Source organism: Rhinoderma darwinii (assembly GCF_050947455.1).
Source record: "Rhinoderma darwinii isolate aRhiDar2 chromosome 3 unlocalized genomic scaffold, aRhiDar2.hap1 SUPER_3_unloc_5, whole genome shotgun sequence".
Classification (NCBI taxonomy): Eukaryota; Metazoa; Chordata; class Amphibia; order Anura; family Rhinodermatidae; genus Rhinoderma; species Rhinoderma darwinii.
The window spans coordinates 189928-199040 of NW_027461748.1; positions in this window are offsets into that span (position 1 = coordinate 189928).

Genomic DNA, 9113 nt, shown 5'->3' on the forward strand with positions numbered 1-9113 from the left:
CCTACAGAACTAGGTAGATGGGAGCCAGGGTCCTACAGAACTAGGTAGTCAGATGGCAGCCAGGGTCCTACACAACTAGGTAGATGGAAGCCAGGGTCCTACACATCTAGGTAGATGGGAGCCAGGGTCCTACACAACTAGGTAATCAGATGACAGCCAGGGTCCTACACAACTAGGTAGATGGGAGCCAGGGTCCTACACAACTAGGTAGATGGGAGCCAGGGTCCTACACAACTAGGTAGATGGCAGCCAGGGTCCTACACAACTAGGTAGATGGGAGCCAGGGTCCTACACAACTAGGTAGATGGGAGCCAGGGTCCTACACAACTAGGTAGATGGGAGCCAGAGTCATACACAACTAGGTAGTCAGATGGCAGCCAGGGTCCTACACAACTAGGTATATGGGAGCCAGGGTCCTACACAACTAGGTAGATGGGAGCCAGGGTCCTACACAACTAGGTAGATGGGAGCCAGGGTCCTACACAACTAGGTAGCAGATGGCAGCTAGGGTCCTACACAACTAGGTAGATGGGAGCCAGGGTCCTACACAACTAGGTAGCAGATGGCAGCCAGGGTCGTACACAACTAGGTAGTCAGATGGCAGCCAGGGTCCTACACAACTAGGTAGTCAGATGGCAGCCAGGGTCCTACACAGCTAGGTAGATGGGAGCCAGGGTCCTACACAACTAGGTAGATGGGAGCCAGGGTCCCATACAACTAGGTAGTCAGATGGCAGCTAGGGTCCTACACAACTAGGTAGTCAGATGGCAGCCAGGGTCCTACACAACTAGGTAGATGGGAGCCAGGGTCCTACACATCTAGGTAGATGGGAGCCAGGGTCCTACACAACTAGGTAATCAGATGGCAGCCAGGGTCCTACACAACTAGGTAGATGGGAGCCAGGGTCCTACACAACTAGGTAGATGGGAGCCAGGGTCCTACACAACTAGGTAGATGGCAGCCAGGGTCCAACACAACTAGGTAGATGGGAGCCAGGGTCCTACACAACTAGGTAGATGGGAGCCAGGGTCCTACACAACTAGGTAGATGGGAGCCAGAGTCCTACACAACTAGGTAGTCAGATGGCAGCCAGGGTCCTACACAACTAGGTAGATGGGAGCCAGGGTCCTACACAACTAGGTATATGGGAGCCAGGGTCCTACACAACTAGGTAGATGGGAGCCAGGGTCCTACACAACTAGGTAGATGGGAGCCAGGGTCCTACACAACTAGGTAGCAGATGGCAGCTAGGGTCCTACACAACTAGGTAGATGGGAGCCAGGGTCCTACACAACTAGGTAGCAGATGGCAGCCAGGGTCGTACACAACTAGGTAGTCAGATGGCAGCCAGGGTCCTACACAACTAGGTAGTCAGATGGCAGCCAGGGTCCTACACAACTAGGTAGATGGGAGCCAGGGTCCTACACAACTAGGTAGATGGGAGCCAGGGTCCCATACAACTAGGTAGTCAGATGGCAGCTAGGGTCCTACACAACTAGGTAGTCAGATGGCAGCCAGGGTCCTACACAACTAGGTAGATGGGAGCCAGGTTCCTACACAACTAGGTAGATGGGAGCCAGGGTCCTACACAATTAGGTAGATGGGAGCCAGAGTCCTACACAACTAGGTAGTCAGATGGCAGCCAGGGTCCTACACAACTAGGTAGTCAGATGGCAGCCAGGGTTCTACACAACTAGGTAGATGGGACCCATGGTCCTACACAACTTTGTAGATGGGAGCCAGGGTCCTACACAACTAGGTAGTCAGATGGCAGCCAGGGTCCTACACTAGTGAGTAGTATGACATAATCTTGGGTGGGGTGTTGACTGTGGAGGGACCTATAAATCTCATTGCTGGTACACGATGTCTCTGATAGATGCAGCACTGAGACGGTGACTATAGGAGAGAAAGAGACATTCAATACATCAGGTCCTTCACATCCATCTGTATCCACGACACTAAAACATTTAGGAAACATTCTGACCTCTAAGATTCCAGGATCTCCTTTTATTGTTTATGAGGAGGGATCAGGATTATCAGCCTGAGGTCTCCCACCATGTTCTCAATGTGTAATAGAACGTCATTTCTGGTCAGAGTGCCTATTATAGTGACAGCCACAGTAGCGCCCCCGAGAACAGACAGGTGAGCGCTGCCATGTGCATCATTGAGAAGGCAAGTAGACCCCCTACAGCCGGGGGCAGCATCCCGGCAGATATACAGTCCACCCCTTCGCAGTCTTTGGTTGCATGGATTGTCGGAGGACACAGAAAGCAGTGACTATAAATGGTGAGATACATGTTGTAACTGATCGTCACCGATGACCGCGCAGCACGCCAGAAAGCGTTATGACAGATCTCTCCAAAGTGTTAAAAAGAGGAAATTTATAACAAAAAAATGAAATCGAAATTTAGAAGACGGTCCACAGAGGAAAATGGGCAGAGGTCCCAGTCAGGGTCTGCCGCCCCGCATGAAAGATGGACATTAGGACCAAACGTAGCAGAGAACATGGGACAAACAAGAGGGAACATTCTGCTTAATTATTCCAAAAATGGCCATGATGCAAATGTAGAAAAGTAAGTGCGCCCCATAAGCTAACATCTTGTAGGACCACATCTAGCAGTGGTTTCAGGGGATATCCAGTCATACGGCTAAGATTGAATATGACGCCCCCTCCTGGTGCTGCTTTACACCAACACTCGTCTATCACAGGACGGAGACTCGGGAGCGGGGCTACCATGGTTAATAGGATGTCTCTCCCCGGGCGGCTGTAGTGTCTTTGCTGCCCTTACTCCACTCGTCAGCACTGGACGGTGGCTCGGGGAGCGGGTATACCATGGTTACTAAGATGTCTCTCCCTGGGCGGCTGTAGTGTCTTCACTGCTCTTACTCCACTCGTCAGCACTGGTCTCTTGGTAACTCCGGCACTCGGCCTTTGGACATCGTCGTTGATTAAGCTTCGTCTTCAGTCCACCGCTTGTATTGGGTGCAGGGCCAATCGTTTGGGAATGAGTGACCAGGTCTCTGATCACCTCTTGGTCTGGAGCTTGACTGCCTTGTGGTTTAGATCTACCTCTTGGCCCTCCATTCCCTCCTGGGTGTAGACCAAAAAAACTACCGGATGACTGTCTGGCGCCAAGGAAGACTTTGACGAGGACCTTCGCTGAAAAAAGTGTAGACAATTGCAAGAGTTACTGGGAACTTGTCTTTTCAGGAGTCCACCATGACTCCTAAGACAAAGAAATCAGGAAACGATGTATCATGACACAGTCTTAAAGAGACGGAGCCTTCTACTGCCATGTCTACGGTCGACAACAAGGCCAACCCCCAGAACCCCTAGCAAGAGATCAGCAAGTGGCCCGGCCGAGTCTCCCCTTCACTGGAGCCCTGCATGAACCAGATAGTTATCTTCAAACAGAGGATGATGGGAGAGTACCAGATATGAGCCTGGGGGTTGTTGTGAAGAAGTTGATCCTGGACCACAGTTTTTCCGGGCCGAGACCATTTGCATCCAGACCATTGTTACCGGCATTTTCTAAATGACTTTTGCATCAATAAACATCTGGAAAGACGGTCAAAGCAATGAGACCTGAATCCCCTGTTCAAAGAGAAGTCAAGCGCTTCTGCCCTGGTGCGGGACCCTACTTACATCTTCTACAGAAACTGCTTTTTGGACCTTCAGGTGGTCTGTTATCCTCCGCATCAGCAGAAGAGGACTTCCAGCACCTGCCCCAGACATTCTCCGTGGGCAACTCTTCAAAACTCATCTATTACTCCGAAATATCGCAAATCTGCCAAAACTTCAGCAGGAAGGGGCACAACATGGGGGCTGCAGGGAGTTGGGCTGCATGATTTGACGTGTTGCAGGAAACAAAGCCAATGACTGTCCGAGTAAGAGAAAACTCTGCGGCCAGGTGGGCACATCTACAAAGACTGCCCCTACAGGTAGAAGACATATGCCCATCAAGTGTAAAGCCCACACCAGCCCCAGCTGCCAAGAAGAGCAAGAAACAGGGTAAGAGGTCGTCTCCTGCCCCCCTGGTCCCTACCCCAGCCCATTCCCTGCCTTTTGAACAGCCCCCTGCCTCCCCCTCTGATGATATCGCCTTCACCATCCCCCCGTCTGCCTCTGTTGTCCTGTCACCGGGCCTGAGAAGACACTTTAAGGATGAGTCCAAGTGCATCAACTTTCGTTCCACACCGACCCACCTGGGGAAGGCTGAGTAACTATTTTTCACACATTCGTGACTGAGCCGCGGGACGAGACCGGAAACATTGTGGCAGGAAAGGAGGGAGCGATGGGAGTCGTTAGAGATTGCTGTAGTCCCTGGGATCACTGACGGGATGTGACTGATCAGTTCCTTGATCCTGAAGATGATCAGACGACCACCTAACGGTTGAGGAGCTGAACTCTACCACCAGGCAGTGACGTCTCCCAGGAGAGCGCTATGAAGCACTGACGGACCTCATTGGGCCGGACCTGCGCAGGGAGATGGTGGAGGAAGGAGTCATCAGGATCTTTGTGAGAATCAATCGGTCCACCCACCATCGCTAAGTAAGAGATATCGTGAACAAAAAATAGATCAAAAGATACAAAGAAGTCAGAAGATAAAACATAAAGAGCAGATGAAGAAGGTAGGCGGGGCCCGCCGGGTGGAGCGGAGTGTTCACGTGACTTATCTGGGGACAGCCGCAGGATATCTCCACACCCCCGAGGTCAATGAGCGGGTCCGGGACGCAGCACTTACGGGGGGCTCTGCCGTCTTGGTCCCACGTTTCTTATTATCCTGATGGTTTCTAGTATCTCCTTACACAACCCCCGGCAAATCTCCAGATTCTAGAAGTTTCCGGCCTCGTTGCCTTCTTACCTCTTGGTACATCATTGCAAAAAGTGGCAGAAGCAACTAAAATTAACCCTTACCTACAACCCACCCCTGGTACTACCACTTTAACCCCTTAACGCAATGTCACGGAACTGCACGTGGCAGTCGTCAAGGGGAAGTAAGGAGCGGGGTCACGGGCTGAGCGCGCCCCATGCTGAGTGGGTGTCGGCTGTACGACACTGCAACAGGCAGAATCATTGATCACTTCGATCCGCCCGTTTAACCCCTTAGATGCCACAGTTAATAGCGACGCAGCATCTAATCCGTTAGGCCTCTTCCGACAGCTCATCAACCCCCTTCCAGAGACGCGATCGCGGGGTGCTGATGGTTGTCCTGCCAGCCTGGGGGTCTAATAAGCCCCCAGGTCTGCCATCTTTTGGCTCCTATTAAGCCCTGTCAGAGGCAGAAATCACGATATACTGTGATACATTAGTATTGCAGCATACAGTGCGAGCGATCCAACGATCACCGGTTCAAGTCCCCCAGGAGGACTAATCAGAAAATGAAAAACAGCCAATAAAGTTTTTCTTAATGCTTAAAAAATATATATTAAAAGTACGAAAAACAAATTCCCATATTTTTTTTGTTATGTTAAAAATAATAATTAACATAACTGGAGTCGCCGCATCCGTAAAAATCTAAACAATTACAATATAACGTTATTTAACCCACGCTGTGAACGCCGTAAAAAAAAAAATTAAACGGCAGAATATATGTTATTTGGTCATCTTAGCTCCCAAAAAATGGAATAAAAAGGGATCAAAAAGTCGCAAATAACCCAAAATGTTACCAATAAAAACGACAGCTCGCCACGCAAAAATTAAGAGCCCTCACAGCGCTCAATCGACGGAAAAATAAAAAACTTCTGCCTCCCAGAATTTGGCAACATAAAGAAAAAATTTTAAACAAATAGTTTATTTTTATGTTTTACGACTTTTACAAAGATAAAACAATATACCGTATTTTTCGGACTATAAGACGCACTTTAAACAGGAAAAAGGAAAATATTATTTCATACTTTACTACTTTTACAAACTAAAAACTTCTGTTTCATTTTCCTATTTTTTCTAAAACTCCTGAAAATTGATAAAACATTTTTTACACATTAGTCCCCCTCGGGGACTTGAACCAGCGATTGTTAGATATTAATGTATAGCAGTATATTGTCATTTTTACAGGCTCCTGCCAAGCCCTGAGCAGAGGCAGACCTGGAGGCCTTAAATTAGCCCCTGGGTTGCTATGACAACCATTGGCGCTCCCCGATCACGTTGCAGGGGGGGCATTGGGCTGTCAGAGTGGGAGTTTAAATGCCACGATCGCTGTTCCTGGTCGTTAGAGCAGCGTGACGACTGTAAAACACAGCTGACATCTGCAGTGTATGGGCTGGCTCAGCGCATGAGCCCGCTCCAAACATCACCCCCCCCCCCACTCCATGACGTGCCGGCACGTCATAGGTCGGGAAGAGGTTAAGGAAGCGGTCAGGAGGGTCTGGCGCAGCCGGGCCTCTTGCCTAATGACTGTAAGATGCAGGGACTTTTTTAGACAGATTTATTCTTGCCAAAAAGTGCGTCTTATAGTCCGAAAAATACGATAAATGTGGTATTGTCATAATCAAATCAACCCGTACAATTAACACGATGAACGCCGTTAAAAACGAAACCCAAACAACAATGGAGAATCCCTGTCTTTTGCCCAATTCACACCACAAAGAATTTTTTTAAGTTTGTCGAATGTCTGGAAATAGAAATATCTGGAAATAGAAATGTCTCTTCCGGTGTCTGCTTTCTGATCGTCTCCCCTATGAGTACGGGGTCTCTGGTGTGGGGGATTATTGTGCCCCTCATCACCAATGGCCTGTTACCGAGGTGACTTCACTTCCTTCCCTGGTTGACCATAGAATGGACCCTTTTCTTTTTGTCTTCTTCACCACCGGGACGCTGTTGGATCGTCAGTTCTTGGGAATGACGGTCCATAGAAAGGACAGAAGGACTGGCGGTGCGGGGGGGCGGGGACTTTACTACGAGTCATAATCTCAGTCCTGGATAATCTCAACTTCATCCTGTAAATAAAGCAAACGAATAAAATAAAGTCATCTTCAGTTTCGTAATTCCGGCCCTTCCTGCAGTCATTTTGTAAATCCGGCTCAGATTAGCCTCCGGGCCGGGGTCACACACAGTTCTGAGGCAGTTTCTACTATTTTACTATAATCTACCGGTCCTTACTGCAGGATATAACTAGTGTATATATATATACTGGGAACATATTGTTGGGGGACTCAACACAAATAGAAAGTCTATAAAACAAATATCTCAGGACGTGTCGGAGAATATTTCACAAATAAGTGATTGTCATTCAAACTCTCAAGATGTAGTTGTCATAGGGCCCGTAGAAGTAGTGACTGTCATGGGGCCAACAGAGGACGGATGGACACCCTGTGTTACTAACCGATTTGGCTTGTGGCTAAACTGCGGAGCGGAGTCTCAGGCATCACGACAATCCAACACACTGCCACACACCGCGACACACCGTGTCACACTCACCGTGTCACACACCGTGTCACACTGCCACACACACCTCCACACACCGTGACACACTGCAATAATCCGACACACTGCCACACACACTGCAACACACTGCAACACACTGCCATACACACCGCCACACACCGTGACACACTGCTACACACCGCCACACACTGCCACACTGTCACGAAGGGTCTGTGGACCCACTGGGCCGTACCGCCTTGGCAGCTGGCCAACAGGGCGCAAGTGAATGTCTATAGTTTGTATAGGTACCTGTGGCAGCTCGGACAGCAGCAGGGCAGGCTCAGCTGGGACTAGGCAGCAGGCGGACGTCAGGCGAGGTGAAGCAGGTCAGACGTGGATACAGCACGGTATGACTTTGGCACAGCACAGTGCTCGACCAGGAAGGTATGGAATGCAAGGAACAGGAACTGGAACAGGTACAGGAACAGGAAACACACTAGGAGGCCATCACATAAACTATAGGGAACACAACAACACTCAGGGATAGAGTCAGGGGGCTGGACCCCACTTATAGGGTCTGTCTTTTTCCCCCACGGGTAAATTTGATCTTTTTACCACCATTAAGGATTTGGCTCTCTTTTCTAGAAAACTACTTTTCAAAAAACATTTTGGTAGAAGGGATTACAGTGCTGCTATGGGCTCCCCGGCAGAGAAACAGGCATTTGATGCCATTTTATCACTGTTAGAGGAACAGGAGGCTCACACTGATCCCAGACTTCCCATGCATCTGTGCCGCCGCTCCCAACATTTCCCCCCTTTCACTCTATGCCCCTCAGTGGATATTTTCTTCAAACTAGTCAAGAAGGATCTGGAAAGTATTTCCGAGTCTAGTACATCATGCAATCTCAACTATAAGGAGAGGCAGGCTATTCTAGAACTTAGAAAACTTAGGGATGTTATTATTAAACCAGCTGATAAGGGGGGTAATGTTGTATTATGGCCGGCACAGATGTATGAATGTGAGGCCTTTCGTCAACTAGATATGAGCCATTGTTACCGTAGGTTACCATCGGACCCTACGCTAGCCTTTAAAGCAGAACTAGATAGTTTATTGCAACGAGGTGTGGATTCAAATACTATCAATTCCAAATTAAGAGATGGTCTTTCCGTGGACTTTCCCATCAAACCCACTTTTTATTTACTGCCTAAAGTGCATAAAAATGTCATCTGCCCTCCCGGGCGTCCAATAGTGTCAGGGATTGGAGGCTTATGTGAGAACATCTGCAGATTTGTGGATTTCTATCTACAGAAATGTGTGGAAACCCTGCCGTCATATATCAGGGATACCACGGATATGTTACAACGCCTTGACGGGCTGCATCTTGAGGATGACATGCTTCTTGTCACATGTGACGTGGAGTCCCTGTATACATCTATATGCCATGACCACGGGATCCGAGCATCTAGACATTTTTTACAGATGACTAATCATGACCCGGATCTTATTGAGTTTATTCTATGCCTTCTCGACTTTGCACTAACACACAATTTTTTTGTATTCAAGGACCGTCTCTTCCTACAGCTCCAGGGCACAGCAATGGGGGCCACCTGTGCGCCCTCATATGCTAATTTGTTACTGGGGCTGTGGGAGTGGGAGACTGTGCAACAGACTCCGGGTCATGATTCAGTGCTCCTGTGGTCACGGTATATAGATGATATTCTATTCATCTGGCAGGGCTCCACGTCT